The sequence below is a fragment of the Poecilia formosa genome, unplaced genomic scaffold (assembly GCF_000485575.1).
Source record: "Poecilia formosa unplaced genomic scaffold, Poecilia_formosa-5.1.2 Scaffold14, whole genome shotgun sequence".
NCBI lineage: Eukaryota > Metazoa > Chordata > Actinopteri > Cyprinodontiformes > Poeciliidae > Poecilia > Poecilia formosa.
Genome location: NW_006799953.1, coordinates 2,393,309 through 2,407,906, shown reverse-complemented (window position 1 = coordinate 2,407,906; position 14,598 = coordinate 2,393,309).

The window sequence follows — 14,598 nt, the reverse complement described above, 5'->3', positions numbered from 1 at the left end:
TTTATGTCTCACGCACATTTCTGCCTATTGAAGCTGAAACTTCAGAGCTTGGCAGACGAGAACACTCTCCGGAAAGACTGAGTTTGAGAATTCTAAGGTCATGGTTTGTTTGCTTTTACAGCACAAAGCACAAAAAAATGTGATCGATACACATTCACATCCATTTTCTCACGACGTACCCCGCCCTGAGGACCTTTCCTGTTCCAATACTTATTTTACACATGATATATTCCCAGAGAAAATGCAGGCATAAAGTGAGGTCCGAAGCAGAGAAACATACTGCAAAAGTTTGAAAAGCAAATCCAAAGCAAACTGAAGTTGGTAAAAGAAACAGAAGTAACATTTTTCACTGTTAGTACTTGGTTCAAGGTGTATTCAATCACCATAACATAACATAACAACAAATTTCTCACTAAAAAATATAAATGTGACATATCCCCTAAAAACGTAATTTTTCTAAAGCATTCACGATTCTTTTGTCGGTTTGTCTCATTAAACACACAGCTAATCTTTTGCTTTAGCTTTTCATTTAAGTAACATTCATGACAAAAATATGGTGGCTACAACAAGCATCCCTAAAGATTTCCCTGCATGTTTTTCAACTATGCACACACGTTTACTTTGACAAGCTTGGATATCCCATGTGCAACAATTTCAGACAAAAATACCTACTTTGACGCCACAGAGTGTGGTCTGAAACATTCAGGCCCGCAGGCTTTAGTGGAGCAGCAGTTCTCTGCCACAAGGAATCTGGTGCAGATCTACTCTTTAAATGTCACCGGGGGGGGGAAGTAAACAAATAAATAATAAAATGACATAGTTCTGCAGCAAAGCAAAAACCAACAAAAAAACGATCTTTATCTTCTCTCAACTTTATCTGTGCTGACAATGAAGAATGTGTTGCTTTAGTAATGTGTAGCAAATCAACTCGTATAGAGTTGAAGCTGTAACAAGTGTTACACCAGCGAACGTGATGAAACTTTGATACCAGGACGTGTAGATGCCCTTATTTTCATCACTAATTGGCAAAAGGAGATAAATAAAACATGCAGGTGCTTTGACCCTTGAAACATGTCACATCTGGCCATGTTACAAGTAAAGAATAATTACGAAGTGGACTGAAAACAATACATAGGCATCGAAATGATTTACAAATAAAATCATTTAGCACAAATTCATGTTCAGTAGCAGCCTTCTATGCAATAACAGCTGATTTTTTTATTTTTTTTTTAATGTACGTTCATACTGGCTTTTCACATCTGGATACTGAAATTTGGTTCATCATTACATTATCTTGGACTGAATTGTGATAATCACGTGTGCACTAAAAAGGAACTTAAAGAATATGAAACTGACCCTCATTATTCAACCAGAGGGACATGTATAAAAGCTGCACCGCCTGAACAGCATCCAGGTAAGTTATGTTGTCACGCAGAGAACCGTGACACATTTACTGAAATATCTGGGTTGAGCAAACACAAGGCTGGCACAAATTACTTTGGCATATTGACTCCTATTAGCCATCTGGAATATGTAGAAATTGAGCAATTGATGTCATTTCTGAACGTAAAACATGTTATGCTTTCACAAGAAAATACATTGCTGTAGCAAAATATTTACATTATATTACGTTGCGTTACATTGTTATGTAATATCCATTGTTATTATAAATGATAGGTGGGAAATAGCCTAAATGGCCCACCCGTTTAGACATCCGGGACACCGAAGACATATTACAACGGGGATATGCCCCTGCACTTTTTATTTCAAAGTTGTTGTTTTTTTTTTTTGTTGTTGTTTTCCAGAGCCATATTAAAAGCACAATAAGCGTACCGGCACTTTAACAGTTGTGGATGAGCGAGGGCAGTGATATACGCCGGTGTGTGTTAGAGTTATGGCAGCAACTAGACTGAGCCGGCGAAAAATAAAAAATAAAATTGCACCATTTTTTGCAAATGAACCAAGTTAATTGAGTGGCTATGCAGTGGGATGAAGATAATGTTAGCTAAACGACTTGATCACGTTTAGCTTGTAACCAAGAATGCTAATGTTGTTGCCTATGTTCAGAGGTGGGCTGTAACTAGACGCATACCTTTTTTTTAAGTACTTTTACGAGTACCTTTACTTCTCTGTGTTTTTTTAACTTTTACTTGAGTAATATTATAATGAACTATTGTTGCTCTTGCTTGAGAAAATGTCTGGATGCTCTAACCAATACTCTTGACTTCAATAAAGAAAGAACAAACAAACACATTTCAACCAGAAATGTATGAGACACAGACACACACACCTACATCCCTGTTTCTCTTTACACAAGATTTGTTGTTCTAATATTATTCTCTATCTGCTTAGCCTGTTGTGCCGCTTGGAGATTAATAAAATGCAGTACTCATTATGTATTGTCATTGGAAGTGCATTAGTCTGTTTTGAGTTACATGATACTGTAAATATTATTTTTATATAAAGTTCAGTATTAAAAAAAAATGCGTGAGCGATTTTTTTTTTCTTATTCATTTGTACAGGGGATCTGAAGCTTTGTCCCTGCTATGGGCAGGAAGTGGATCAAACCCTGAATTGATGACCAGCCAAGAAAATAGAACAACTCTGCATCCATTCAGTGGCTCCAACATTCAGTTAGTGTCACCAATTAATAGAACATATTTATGATGTTTTGACTATGGAATGGAACTGGAGTATCCAGAGAAAAACAGAGCCACATTTAAACCAGAAATCTTGTGTAGCGACTGCCTAAACCTGTCAAAAAAAAAATATACCCTAGCGAGTAATTTTGATATTTTCCATGTAAGCGAGACAAAAAAAAAGAAAAAAAAAGGAAAAGAATTATTATTTTGAAAAGGTTGAGGTAATCTTGCAAATGAAATGTGCAAAGTGATCTAACTGCCGGAAATGTGTTGACGGACAACAGATTTCCTGCTGGCAGACTGGCATCTGAGGAGATTTAAAAGAGGTGCGCTCATAAAGCTGTCAGCAGCGCATGAGCATTCACCATCACTCCTTCCATGATTTAGCTCGGCGTACGTGGGCGTGTGCAATTACAAAGGCTCAATGATTTACACTCATATTTTCCTCCAGCAAATGTCAAGTTTGTTATCGTTTAACACCGTTTGCACTTATCTTTTCCATACAACGTCAAGGAAGGCATAGCTGATCTGTGCAAAGAAATAAATAAGATAAAACTGCATATGACAAAAATATAGCTAAAGCAACATTTGCATGCACTGTTTAAACAGATACGTGATCTTTTTGTTCTCAAGTTGTGGCTCCGTATGAGAGAAACGATTCTTATTTTAGAGTCTGTCATGATTACCAAAGTCATTTTATGTTTAAATACCTGAAAATGACAAAATATATACATATATATTTTTTTTCTTTCTCCAGAAACTAGTGTCTCCTTAAACAATTTGGAAAAGCCCAGATGATGATGCCATGGCTTTGTTAGCTTCTGATTCTGATGTAAGTTAAACAGATACACTTGTGTGTCAAAAGAAATTCCAATGAATACAAGGATGACAACTATTGAGCTCCACAAGTCTGGTCCATCCTTGGGTACATTGTGGAGATACTTGAAAATGCACCATTCATCAGTTTCGACCAATATTCAGTAAAAATAACTGCATTAGAAGGTTCAGCCTTCATAGCGTTCAGGGAAAAGATGAGTTTATTATCCCAGAAATAAACATGTTTGGGACGAAAATTTGTGGATGAACCCCAAAACAAAAACACAAGGCCGTTGGAAGGAGCCGGTAGGTTGTTATTATTAATGTCCACAGTGAAACAAGTCCTATAATGATATGGGATGAAAGGTCAATTAACAAGGAAGAAGCCACTACTCCAAAAAAAATGGAGTCATGTAATAAAGCAAGAATTGTTACAGTTTGCAATCCACTCAAAGACTGGCATCTTTATTTTTTGAGACATTTCATATCGTCTGATGAAATGACACATTAAATAATTGGCCCTCATGACCGCCATTACATATGGAGAAAACGTAAAAAAGCGCACAAGCCTACGATCCCCATCCCTGTAAAATATTTGATTTGATGTGGGGATGTAGCAAAAATAACAAAACAATTACTATCATGATTAAAGAGCAATACGCTAAACTGTTGAAGAGATAGACAGAATGCCAGGAAACTACTGAAAGATGCTTACAGAAAAAATACCACAATAGACCATTTGAGCCAAATCATACAACTTAAAAATGCAACGTCTGCCAAATATTGAATAAATAATGTTCTGAATTTATTTACTTTAATTAATGTCATGTTTCTGACATTCAGTAAGTATTGACAACAGTCAATAAAGGCTGATGTCGTTTTACAGGCTCTATTTAAATATCTGGCTTCAGCTGGAAGTATGTGATGTTGCGGCTGAATTTCTCTTTGCGCGTTTACTCCGAAAGTATTTGATCTGACCATTAACTCTCCTCCCTTCCAAATACAGTATGTGTTGCAGTGTATCTCTCCTGTGGATCCTCTGATGCCTTTTATTTATTAGCTGGAATGTACTGTGAACTTCAATCAAAACAAGAGAGAGCATTTGGACTTATGTTTGGCCCCATGTGGTTCGGCTAATTAACAGAATGGGCTCTCTAGCAAGTGGAGTATTAGGAGGTGGGAGGATCCACGTTTCTCTTCCCACTTGTAGAAAATGCACAGCCTGAATTTAGGAAAACACGGTGGAAAATGTGCCTTCATCTTGAGGAACGAACGTTTTAGCAAGCACGCGCAGTTTATTGCTTTGTGGGAGAACGTAATCTCATTAGTGACATGTAAACACGTCCGCGCGTTATCGTAGACGTTCCCATTTTTGCGCAGCTCATTTATTCCCGGTTGTGTGTAAACGGGTTAGGATATTGGTATTTTCATCTCTGCGAATGGGTGTTCAGACTTGCCAGGAGCCACTGTTGTTTGCATTTCTTTCTTCTTGCATATTGTCTACATCTGCCACTGGGTCAGGATTATGTATTCACACAAACATGACAGTTAGGGATGCAATAGCAGCAACAATAACATTTCTCTTTGAGAAACGGTGCGCTTCAAACACCCCTGCTGTCATTTGCTCCAGAACACAGCTTCTAACCCCACACAGGGAAGATGGGGGGGGAGGAGAGAGAGAGAGAGAAAAAAATTAAGCGACTTAGCCTTTTAGTCTTGCTAAAAGATTAAATTACGCTGGAAGTCATAAATAAATGGTATATATTTGAATGGATTAGGAAGGAAATGGTAGCATTTGTCTAATGCTGCATTCAGGGACGTACTAATTGAATTATGAGAAATATCCAAACTTGTATCTTTTTTATTTAATTTTATTTATTTATTTTTGTTTTTCTTTTACTTTTATTAATTGTCAGCCAAGCCATTCAGTTTATTACAGAAAAAGCTCTAACGGCTGTAAAACTATCATAAAGTTTCAATCTTCTAATTTAGTTCATTTCAGGTTTTCTAAGCTCTCGTTTGTGAGTCTGAACGAAAAGCACTTTCATGCGGTGCGATCTCACGGATTGAATGCCTTGACAAAGCAAAGCACGCAAACTCCTCAAACCTTTCCACGTGTCATTTCGCTTAAGTTTAAATGGATTTGAATTGGATTATAATGCGACAAAGTAACAGTTAGTGGCGCGTGGCTTTAAAGTGAACATAAATGAATGTCAAAATAAAACCAAGGACAAACAACCCCATTCAGACGCCAACGAAAGAGCAAACAGAGTCCTCCTGCCGGCAGTTTCGTTTCAGTTTAAATCCAGCTATTCTCTTGAAGGGCTCGGAGATTTCACAAGCGCACTTTAGTCTGTCGTTTGAAAACGGAAAATGTGTGCTAGCACTGCAAACAACCACAACACAGCTGACAATCTAAATTGTCAGTCCGGGAGAGAATTAATCAGAGAAGCAACCAAGGACCTCTCTGGAGGAGTTGTAAACACCAATAACTCAAGTTGAAGAATCTGTCCACAGGTCTCTTGCCATGTAATCCACAAATGTGGAAGAGTGGCGGTTTGAAAGGCAATGAATGCAATATTTATGTGTCAAAATTTGAAATTATTTTTGTGATCTGCATAATGGCATAGTTACACTGCTAAATGTCGTAAGAACACCTATTATAAGGTTAATGTTTATGAGGCAATACATTCAGGCTTTCTACTGTCTGAAGTGATCCAAATGTTGTGACTTTTCCAACAAGCTACATATTAATCAATATGTAATATATAATCAGGTGATATAATATTAATAAATTCCACAAAATACTTCACCATGGGAAAACACAAGATTGTATTAAATGCAGTTGATGCTTCAGAAAAGAAAAAAAAAACAAAACATTTTGCTAGTATAGTCCAAACATGAATGAAAGCAATCTCAGGAAAATGTGAACTGGCTCATTTTTATAAGACAACAGAACAACATATAAGATAAATTATACAAGCACATCATATAGATTTGAGCAAATTCTAATAAATGAATCTTTGCTGTTGCTGTGCAGTAATTTGTTCTGCCTAGATAGTTATTGTGTGTCTTTTGTTCTACGTGTTTCACAGACACTGGATGAATACATCATTGAGGTATAGCATACAGTCATATATGTATATATATATGTATTCATGAAAATAAAGCAACTTTTGAAGCAGAAACGGCAAACGATTGTCTGACAAAAGATTGCTTTTAAGACAACAGAAATTCACTTTGGAACTACCTGCTTTCTGACAAGCTCTTAACTCCTCTCTTAGGTCAGACCATTTTTGCGTTTCACCGGTCAAGAGGCCTCTGAGGATCGCCTGACAAAAGATACTGACTGCTAATAACAATTCTACTAACGTCCACTTTTAACAATTATCCCTTCTCAATATTGAAAGTGGCTAGATATTTGCCCCAGGTGGCGGTGAAGAGAATGCTGAATCAAGTTTAGAAGAACTCATTAGAGTCAACCTAATTTGTTCTAACCTAGAAAAAATACTGAATTATGCTTTTCCCATGTTTGATTCCCATTGAATTGTGACTAGATAAAAATCACTACATAACGCATAAGAATACTGGCTCAGATTTCACTCGTGCTCTGCAGTTGTTTCTGGTTGCAATGTTTTTTTGTTCTTTTTTTCTTGTCGCTTTGCTCTCTGTGCTGGAATTTCACTGTGGGAAATTCCAGAGCGTTCTGTAAATCTACACACACCGGCACATGTTCATACAGTAGCAACAGCAGGCATCAGGGTGAACTAAAGGTAACATCTTATTTATTTATTTTTTCTTTTATATTTTCTGCAGAAGAGAAGGTAGTTGATAATGTAGAAAGTTTGGAATACGGATAGGCAATACTGTATGCAAATTCAGGGACTTTACATTAAAATGAAACATTCACTCAACACTGCCAGAAGGTACTAAAGTAAGTTGTCAGGAAGAAGGCGGGTTGTTTTTCCAAGGATAACAATTGGCATCGCTGTTATTACAAGGTGGAGGTTCTCAGTCTTGAGGTACTCCTTTGCCAAGAACAGAAAAGTTGTTTTGCAAAAGTCTCTTGAATGTCAGTGTTCAGAAGTAACACCCAACTTGAGTGTGTTCTGGTTGCAAACCTGAAAACCAGTGGGGAATTTTTTTGTTTTGTGGGCCAATAACTGCTTCTGGCTAAACACACTGATAGCAATTTATTTTTTCTTCTGAAATTCATGCATTGAAACGCTAACACCTATCTAACTCTGGGGTCGCCTCGACAGAAATATGTCTGACGCAACCATCGTTGTCTGTGCCCGGCCACTAGGGACTGTTTGTGATCTCCCCCAGACGTCTGGGTGCATCCCAGGCTTTGTGACCAAATAGGCTGTACGTGCCGAGTGAAACAATACTCCCAGTTAGAGGGTGGCGAAAATCACAAGAAACCAAGATAATGCAAGGTCTAACCATGAGCAACAGCGCAGTGTTGAAAGATACTATTTTTCTAGTGAAAATAATTTAGGTCTCACAGACAATAAGGACACAAAACTTGCATTGCTGTGGTGGCGAGAAACCACAGTGCGTCACCTGCCCCCAAAGGGCAATGGTGAAAACTGTACACCTCTGAATACAATGCATTAAAGCAGCAGCAGTAGTAGGAGTGTTTAGTTTTTCTTGAGGTTCAAACAGTTTCCAGGCATAAACCTCTTTCCAAAACTCAGCCTTCAGCACGTAATCACAACAGTATTCGTCCATTATGGCGTTTACAACCGTTCTTAGGGGCGTTGGACTGAGAACTAGTTTGCAGACTTGCAGTTCCACCAGGTGTTTGTTAATTCTTGTCGCCGCTACTCTGTTGGAGCTGAGTCGACAGGAGAGACGCGCCGTCAGGCGGAAGCTCGGCTGGAGACTGCAGCTCCAAGGAGGAGCTTTCTGTGAATAGGCAGCGCTTCGTGAGAGCGAGTGTTTAGGCACCACTGAAAGTCTGCCACGGGAGATTCAAGGATTCCTCAAACATGCATGAAAGAATCAAAGCAACACTCCAGGTACGATTTTGATGAGAGAATAACATTATCACCTGATGTGAAGCTAAAAAGTAAGGCGACAGTACCTCTTCCTTTAACACACACTGTGAGAAGAGGCACGTAATCTTTTACTTCACATTAAATAAGATTTTTTTTTTTTTCCTGTTTTAGGTGGAGTTACGTTCATCAAAATTATTTCTATTCACTAAATAGCACAATATAAGGAGGACTGCATGGGAAAAGCCCATGTCATACTATTATTAGTATGTAAGATTCTGATCATTAGGGTAATATACAACATTTCAGTTAAATGGAGGTAATTTTTTAACACTTCAAACATGGAATCTTATTTAAAAGAAAATTAAATAAAAAGAACTCACCCTTCCCATCAGGAAGAAAGCTGTGGTCCTATCTTTACCCAGAGTAAAAGAAGCCCACGACTGAAAAGACCACTCATAGAGGAAAACCCCAACACACTGAGTATAACTTAAAAAGCCAGAGTAGTTTGCATATTCACAGCTAACACTTTGTTTGTGGAAACACATTCTGTGGTCTAATGAAACTATACTTGAAATGTTTGGCAATAATGGTCATTCTTACATTTGGAGAAACACCATCCCAGCTGTGACGTATGGGAGTGGCATTATCGTGGTGTACGGGAGTTTTGCTGCAGGAGGAACTGGTGCGCTTCACAGAAAAGATGGCATCGAAAGGAAAGAACCGTTTTGCTGAAGAATCACCTCAGGATATCAGCTAGGAGGCTAAAGCTTGATCACAAGTTGATCTTAAAAATGGGCATACTTCCAGATAAATGTCAAAGTTTTGGATTTGGCTTCACAAAGTCCTGACCTCAGTGCCATAGACAATTAGTGAGCAGAGCTGAAAATGTTTGTTTGAGTAAGGCAGAGTAACTTCCACAACGCCAGGCCTGCAGAGACAAATGCGCCAAAAGTCAACAAAACTATTGTCAAAATATTGCGGCAGGACGTCTAAAATGATTGTCCCAAGTAATAGAGTTTTAGAAATGATTCAAAACATTCAGAAATCTCTCTTGCTATTTTGGTATTGAAGAAATATGAATCATTTTGCAAATGCCAACGTATGTAAACGAAGGAGAGTTTAGCCTAACTGAAAGAAAATGAGAACTATTGTGCTTTTTTGTTCAGTACATGTAAATATTTAATCTTAACATCATCCTATGATTTTAATTTAAGTGCTCTTGTTTTTTTTTATTTTTATGTATTTATTTATTTGAACTTTTTTAATGTACAAAATCTGACTGAAATACACTGGGTAAGAGTTATAGCTTTGCATTGTTTTTTTTTTAAAATGTTCACCAAATAAATACATTTTTAATAACAAAACACATGAAGCTGATAAAGGAACTATGGCCACCCATCAGGATGCTTAACAAAAAGAAATGTGTTCACTTGTGCACAACCATTCTTTCACTAAAGCCATCACAAAATCCCTAATTGCAAGTTCAAACATATGATGAAGCAGCCATATATGAGGCCCGTCTTTGGGGAGAGTAGTTCTTAGATATGAGCCCCAAGTGGAAAAAAAAAAAAAAAAACTTGACACAATTAATGTTTCATTGGGTTTATAAATGTTTCACCCGCTAATTGCTGAAACTGGCAGTAGATATTGGCTGAAGAAAGAATAAATTATCTGTTGATTCCCTCCCACACAAATTCAAACAAAGACACTGGAGACAGACGGAGACACAAACTTCTTTGCGCTTTGGTAAAGTTTTCAAAAGGCTTCTTTTGACCTTCAAAGCCACCAACGTTGTTCACTAAGGTAGAAAAGAAAACGTGCGGCCTTTTGCAGCATCGAAAAAAACTCAGAGGAATGCGTTCATTCAATCTATACTTTTCTCCTCCCATTCTCAGCACTTTCCAAGCAATTTAAGATCCTCAAACTACACGTAGTTCACAAACTCTGCATCACAAGTTTTTACACAAATGTTACGTCTTTAGCTGAGAAATGTATTTATTTATTTCAGCCAACCAGAGGAGATACAAGTAGTAAGTAAATACACAAATTAAAAGATCTTGCAATATAATCAAAGATTAATATAATAAAGCACATCCAGAACCAAGTACTGTCAAGCAGGACAAGGCAGATCAGAAGAATTGTTGTCCACAAGAGTTCTGTGGTCCAAGGTGTGTGTCATAATGTCAGAATGAAACAGTGAGGTTAAACACCTCTCAACACGACAGGAACCTGGTTGTGTATTACATGGAAATACTGAACTTCTTTCCAATATAGTTGCATGGCTGCAGGTTTTCTCAGTGGCTTCAGGGCATTTTCTCAGAACAGAATTGAGATTCTCAGAACTCCTCCTCAAATCTTCAAATCGTTGTGCCGCTTGCGCGGTCTGCAGCCTGCGATTCCTTTGAGCAGGTTGCAAATGGGTGAACTGCAGCATGAAATCCCGGCCACAGCAACGCAGTGCAACACTGTTATGGCCCTATAGCCTTGTGGCCTGAGAGAGTGAGTTGCTTTACAAAAGACGGCGATGACACGATTAAAAAGACATCGGGTAAACAAAAGAGTGGACTGACACTTTTTGTGCATTAAACCTTTAAAAAATAGATGGTCTTCAGGCTGTATTTTTCCCTCCTTTTCCCAGATAGATGGAAAATAATGATAATAATAATAATAATAATAATAATAATAATAATAATAATAATAATAATAATAATAATAAAAACCACCTGGACTGTAAATTTTATTTATATGAAATGGTGGGATTTTGTGTTTGCTTCTGATTCTGTACTCTACTGTTCTGCCATTAGGGCAACAATAGGGGTCGGCTGTTTGTGTGGATGTCAAGGAGGGAAGGCGTCAGCATTGCTTTGAGCCAATTGCTTCTAACCGTCAGTCCACAAATGGCTAAAAGGCAATTTCAAAAAATAATATGGAGCCTATCATTCTTCAGTGAGAAAGATTATTCAAGCGGAAAATGTTCAAGATGGTTAACAATTTTTTACAAGAGTGAAGGTCCCGGCAAGACGGACCCTGGCTTATCAAGAGACAAGCCAAGGTCGCTTGACAATGGTAAGCTTTACCATTTAAAGTTTACCAGTTTAAATGGTAAAGTTTATGACCATACATATGCTATTTATAGTTTGTCAGAGAGCATAACAGCAAAAAAGTTGAACATAACTCTTGCTGCTGCTCACAACTGACTGACAGACAGACATACAGAGACAGACAGAAGCATGCTCTAAATGGGATAGGGTTAGAATTTAGGTGCATCTCTGCAATTTTTCATCACCTCTGTGTTGCCAAACTATACAGACCTCCCATTGCAGCTGCTTAAGAGGCTATTTCTTTGACTTTGAAAGGGTTTTCTCATTCAGGCCAAGATGAGCAGCTCAGCAGAGTGTACTTCTGAATGTTTTTTTTCTTTTTCTCCCGTCTTTTAATGCTGACCATGCTTTCATAAAGAGAAGAAAATCCTTCATCTTCTCTGTGTCTGGTCATTTGACAACCCCTGCGACTGTGGATAATAGAGCAGTACTTATGAAACCCAAGAAAAAACATCTTTGAAAAATGAATGCATCAGCTTTTATGGACTTGGGTTTCAGGCTTTTAAGAAAATAAACTAATGAATGATATAATGTTCATACTGTTAGTGTTTATTTTGACATGAAGTCAGAAACGGTGGTGAATATCTTAAAAGCCCAGAGTTTGTGTTGTACCTCTGCAAACTCTGTTTGCTTTTCTGGAGAGCAATCAGTTGAAGAACTGACATGGACTGAACGCTGCTGCAGTATCAGTGAGAGTCTAACATAGACTAAGCCTCGCAGCCGTTTCAATTCCAATGAAATTTAAATCATTTAAATGATCTAAAGGGTGAGACATTTATGCTGATGATGAGTTTCTGTACTGGGACTGCAGCTCCATGTATGATTTAAGTTCTTTGTGGTATGGATGATGTAAAATAAAAAACTAAATAAATAAATAAATAAAAAAAGCTGAAATTTCACAACAGTAAAGAGTTCTGTCTGATCATTTGCAGGATCCACATTTTACTCCAGCTGCTGTTGGGGCAAAATGTAATAAAGTGATACTGGAAAACGCATCACATTTATATATATTTCTGTGCTTTATGTCGAAAATACCTCATGAGGGGAAATGGGTTACATCATCAGTGTCTGACAGAATGCAAAACCACTACACGAAAATGGGGTTAGTAATATTCGATTAACTGGAGCACAAACTCCCAGGGATTATCAGCACTGAGCGAATCCACCCAAATATATCCAGAACAATGTATTTTTTTTTTGTTTTGTTTTTGTGTGTGTGTGGAAAAGGGAGGAAAACCATTTAGATCAGTACCTCGGAGGTTGGAGGTTGACAGATCAGACAACTATGTTCCTGTTTTCATGGAAAACCCTCTGCATTCAGGGAAGCCATTTGGCTTTGGTTTAACTTTTATCCTCTGCTTCCATCCCTCCTCAGTCAAAAATATCTTTAAAGGCAGGATGCAGATTCATTTCATCACCTCCCAACATCGACTACAAACTACTGTTAAGGAAAGCAAGTTCCACACCAACGGATCACAATTTCTAACCAGTTATGTAAAGAAGTGCGAGATGAAAATCTGGTTGGTCTATGACAATAATCTAAAGACTTTTAAAACATGGTTTAATAAAGACACAGTCAATATAATGAACCAAGCGCCACACAAAACCAAAGAATTAGTTGTATCTGTTCACATTGTACTTTTCTTTTTTTGTCAAGTCTTTAAAGGATCACTTTGACCTCTTCCACTAAATTAACTTTGTGTTTTTAGCTTTAAGTGCAACACAGCACAGAAGAATGGCTGCAAATGCTAAAGACGACCATAAGCAGTAAGTTCAAGTCGTCAATCAATGATCTAAAAATGTCATCCAGCTCAGTCGTTACAAAGAGTAGATGCTGAGATGGTAGTGACCGTTCTTATCTTGTCTCTGCTGCCCGTCCAAACTTGAAGTGCTGTATTTAAATTCATCCAATGGAAGCAATCAAGCTCTGTCTGGGGAGATATCTGCTAAGTGTAAAAGAAAAAAAAGAAAAAGAAACGTTTTAAAAACTTAGCTTTAATACACCTAGCTGAAGGACATGCTCAGATATATGAAAGAATTTCTGTCTTTAAATTGTTTGATGTACAGCTTAACTGTTGTGTCTCTTGCATTGTGTTCAGTCAATTTATATAGACTCATAACCAGAATCTATGAATACGGATTCCTACTTATATATACAAATGTTTGGTTTTCCACATTAAAGGTTTTTCATTCATATTTTTACTATGTATCACAATTATCTAAAGTCTGAAATTAAGAATCAAAATGAGCCACGATATAGAAATAAATGAATTTAAAAGAAATAAAAAATAATATGTAAAACTTTTTCTGTTGCTATGACAAGCTGTCCTTGTAGTTATTTTGTTTCTTTTAAAACAATAGCATAATAGGGAGCTAGGCAATATCAAATTTAAATAAACGGATTCAATTCACTTATCATGCAACACAAACATCAGTGTTTTGAGTTTTTCCACACAGCATCAAATCAAAAATAAATGAAATAAAACTTCTTTTTTTTAACTATTCTTTTATATCACTTGCAAACAGTGTGTGCAACACACCTACTAATTAAACAACCTGTGCTTGCGCAATTTGACTTTCTTCCCTTCTTCCTCCACTTGTCAAGCATCTCACCAATTAGAACATACAGAATTTTGTTAATTGGTTACGTCGCAGATCCCTGTTTTATTTCAAAAGTGAACTTCAAAAAGCGGGTGACTAAATTAAAGCTTCTGCTTTGCATTTAAATTGCTTGTTAAAGGAGGCAACTCGGGCTTCAGAGCTGCCATCAAGCCATATTTCCACATACGAAGGAGCTCAGAATGGAGCTGCCAACAATGAGCCACCCCAGCATAACACCTGATTTATTTTTAATGAGGCAAATTAACGAGCGAAGAAACATTTGAAACCAAGGTTAGCTCCGCTTTTGACGGAGGGAGAATAATAGAGGCTTTCAGAACTTTTCGGTGGTGAACCCGAAGGCCGCAGATCAGCGGTTTTGTCAAGCCGGCGGCCTTTGAAATCCATTGCGGGAGTCTTCAATTACCCAAAATGTTT